Here is a 4,481-nt window from a genome sequence, read left to right on the forward strand (position 1 = left end):
AAGGCACAGAATATAATGCCCAGCATAAACAGAACAGATGATTTGGGATAGTCACCCTAGGACATTCCACCCCTTATCCTCATATCGTCAACTTACTAACAAAACTAATATATATTCTAACTTTACACACATATACATCATGCATTTTATTCACATAAAAACTTCCACCCGTTCCACCCAAAAAATTACAAGCAATACCCATTGTGGCCCTGTCGCATGCCTACACTGAACCAGTGAATCCAGGCCCCAGACTACAGAGCTGCAGGATTCCCCACTTTCATTTTACTCACTCAAAACTCCATCTTTCACTTGCTCAGACCTTCAACATTTTCACGTCCTTCTATTTCATGTCTGTGTGGTTTAATGTACAGACAATGGCAGTAACATCCAGCAAACAGTGATATTTGCATATAAGTCTCACCCCACAATCAGATCTCCCTCAGGTACACATCGTGTTGTTCCATCTCTCTGCATTATCCACCATGTGCAACCTGGTCCCTGAGCAAAGATAACCCTACAAATGGGTTTGCCTGTACTCGAGGCAGAATTGATCCAAACTGTCTTCCCTAACAAACCTCTGACATGTGCCACTGGGACTTTATCTCTGTCTACTATATTCAGTGACTCAAACTGGGCAGGACCTGCTAGATTGGTGGAACCTCGGGTGTTAACTAACCAGGCAGCCTTTTCTAAATACTGCTCCCAATTTTTGAAAGATCCCCCACCAAGTGCTTTCAACTGGGTTTTTAATAGTCCATTGTGCCTCTCCACTTTGCCTGCAGCTGGTGCATGGTAGGGGATGTGGTACGCCCACTCAATGCCATGTTCCCTAGCCCAGGTGTTGATAAGGCTGTTCTTGAAATGAGTCCCATTATCTGACTCAATCCTCTCAGGGGTACAATGCCTCCAAAGGACCTGATTTTCAAGGCTCAGGATGGTGTTATGGGCAGTAGCATGAGACACAGGTTAGGTTTTCAACCATCCTGTGCTGGCTTCTACCATTGTGAGCATGCAGCACTTGCCTTGGTGTGTTTGGGGCAGTGTGATGTAGTCAATCTGCCAGGCCTCCCCATATTTGTACTTGGACCACTGCCCACCATACCATAGGGGCTTCATTCACTTGGCCTGTTTGATGGCAGCACACGTCTCACAATCATGGATAACCTGCAAAATACTGTCCATGGTTAAATCCACCCTTCGGTCTTGTGCCCACTTAGAGGTGGCATCTCTACCCTGACGGCCTGAGGCATCATGGGCCCATTGAGCTAATAATAACTCTCCCTTGTGTTCCCAATCTAAGTCTATGACACCTCTATCTTTGCAGCCTGGTCTACCTGCTGATTGTTTTGGTGCTCCTCATTACCTCTACTCTTGGGGACATGAGCATTGATATGGCGGACTTTCACAGGTAGTCTCCCTACCCTGTAGTGATGTCTTTCCACTCTTCAGCAGCCCAAATTAAGACCTCAAAAAAACTTAGGGACCAGAAACACATGCAGACCCCCACCCCAAGAGGCATTAGGAATTCAAACAACATGGCTACTAACTGCTTTATCCCAATACAGAGTAATTGCAACTGAAATACAGTCAGAACAGGGTTTTTTTCACTGTCTCGAGCCAAGCGTTGGGCACCAATTATTTGTCCTGGTTTAGGGCAAATTTAAGCAAAAACCTCCAAAAGGGGGTGTCATGGTTTGACCCTGGCGCAATACCAGTGTCCCCATGAAAATACACCCTCCTCAAATGAATGCTGTGAGATGCGATCAGGAACAGAGCAGAGCAGGCTCAAGCTTAAAAATGAAGGAAAAAAACCTTTATTAAACTACTACTATAATAAAAGGCACACACTGAATCCAGAATGAAAACCTTCCAAAATATTCCTCCTCCCCCCACCTAATTTCCACCAAAACATAGTGAGACGCCACCCGGGATTCCTGATCAAGTTACCACACTTCCAATTATCAATTCTTAGTTCATCATTGGAAAGAGGAGTCTCTCCTGTGCCATAGACTTCCAGGAAACACAATTGCAACCTCCTGTGTTTCCATGTCACACATGGCACCACCCGGAGAAAATCCGCCATTGTGACACCCTCCTTTCCATGTCACAGTAATCTCACCACCGTGCATGGACTGAAACTGCTCACAGGGTTTCCTTTTAAGGATGCTTTGCCAAGGACCCAAAGAACAACAGTTCAGTTTCTCATTTTTGGGAAAACAGTTCCCCCCCCCCCCCATTTTCTCCTCCCCTGGGGCCGAGGGCCTCAATAACAGAGATCTTCTTCCTGAAGACAGAGGGCACCACCACACCCTCCTCATCGCTGCAGCAGGTCACTCTCTTGGCTCCAACAATTGCATCCCCCTAGAAATGCAGTCTCTGTTGCAGGAGAAATTGGTTCAGTCTATGGCTATATAAGAAAAGTCCAGCTAAAAGCCACTCCATCATCTCCTCCCACCTAAGATTCTTTCCCCATCTTCTTCTGACATCTTGGGCCCCAGGCCATCTCTCTTCTCTTTCAGATTAAGGAGGAGTAATATTTCACAAAGCTTTCATTGTCCAAGAAGGTGTTGAAAGTCTCGAACTGCCAGGACAGCTGAAATCTTGGCCCAGAACTCCAACTCCCACGGCTGTGCATCTTCCCCCTCCTGCCTTTTCTCCTCTACCAGCGTATTGCCGGCACAGTCTCTGTCTCTTGCACTCTCTCTCCCTCTGGGGGGGGGAACAAAGACATCTCAGATTTTCTCCACCCTTCCATCTGCAGGGGCCGACCTGGTCCCAGTCCCTTCACACCCTGGGCCTACCTCTCCCAGGCTGCATGGCTTCCCCTCCCCCACTGTAAGAGGCCATCTGAAGACCCTCACTCATTTGCCTGCCGATTGCCAGGAGAAGGAACTCCCTTCCCCCACTGCAGTTCCGGCTTGGAGAAGGCAACAGTGCAGGTGCAGCCGCTGTACTGTTACGTTCTGTTCCGAATGAGGCCCGGCAAGAACTTGGCAAGAAGTTGGCAAGGACTTGGCGAAGACCCAGCGTGGACCCAGCACAGAGCGGCCTACTGCAATTCCTGCTTCACTCTCCACCTTTAAGCCAAATGAACTGTTGGGGTGACTCTGGTGGTCTCTCACTGAAGACCCCTCATCTGCCTCCTTACCACCGTGATGGACGGAGATCAAGAACCCTCTCCCCAAGGACTGAGACTGAGACCCCTACCACAGAGAGTGGTGGTGGGGGGGAAAGACATGACCTGTTCTTCTCCAGTAACTTCAATGGACTTATTCATCATTGTGTTTGTTCAGCCTGGATGATTTTCTGTAGATACACCTGTTCCCCCCATAGCAATTTCAATAGACTCTCATTGTTCTGCATGTTCCCCCCTTTCCCTCTGTGGACTATAACTGGACCCCTGGGTTAGGTAGGACTTTGGAGACTCTCCCCAACACAACAAGACGGATCCCCATCGTCCGGACCACTGAGGACCTCGCCTGTGTTGGTAGCTATTCCCATCCCCCCTTCTCTCTCTCTCTCTCTCTCCTTTTTATTTATTTTCTGACCCCACTATCGCATTTATTGTTTTTTGGCCCTTAATAAAGGTGCATCTGTTGTGATTAAACTGATAGTCCCCTGCCGTTTATCTTTTGCACTTTGGGATCGGCTAACGAACCATCACGACACCCCGCTATAAGCGGATCGTGACACCCACCCAGCCTGTGGCTGGGCAGGGGAGAGTCTGCATCCTTCTGCTGACTCAAACCAAAGAGAGCGTTCCCCTGGGAGTTCTCTGCTTTTAACCCTCCCTGTTCTCAGAGGCATGTCCAATGCTTTCAGTGGTCACTCCAAGTGTCACTATCCAAACCTGACCACTGATTGGTTTGACCCCAACTTCCTGAGAAAATTCACTTCCTTCTCAAACCATGACAGGGGGGCCCCTAGAAAGCAAACCCATGCGGCCCCTCCCCCCAACTGCTTTGGGAAAAAATTTTCTTGGGAAAAAAGCTGTGTATTTAACAGGGAAATCACTCCCCAGCAGAAAAAAATGAACAATACCAGATGATAAAACTCGGAGACTCCTCTCAGAACCAGTCTTGAAGGCACAGAATATAATATCCAGCATAAATAGAACAGACGATTGAGGATACAAGCATTATAAAGTCACTTTAGGACACTTATTGAGTCTTTTGTTGTAATTTTTGTTAAGGTTTAATAAACCTTTGAAATTTTAAAAGTGATCAGTCATTTCTCACACTAGGACTGACATTGATTAGCATAATGCCTCCCCTTACTGCACCGAGGGCAAATAGCAGGAGCTTTAGTCTGGCCTCCCCCTTTTCGAAATAGTCCTTTTTCAAATGCCCAGATTTCCCACACCCGAAGCACATTTGGGGGTCCCCTGGCGTAATCTTCAAAGCTGCAAAAACATTAACTATACCAGCCCCGACAGCCTCATAAGTAACTGTTGCCGTATGTTCAAGTGTCCTGAGGCAATT

Source organism: Taeniopygia guttata, chromosome W (assembly GCF_048771995.1).
Source record: "Taeniopygia guttata chromosome W, bTaeGut7.mat, whole genome shotgun sequence".
Taxonomy (NCBI): domain Eukaryota; kingdom Metazoa; phylum Chordata; class Aves; order Passeriformes; family Estrildidae; genus Taeniopygia; species Taeniopygia guttata.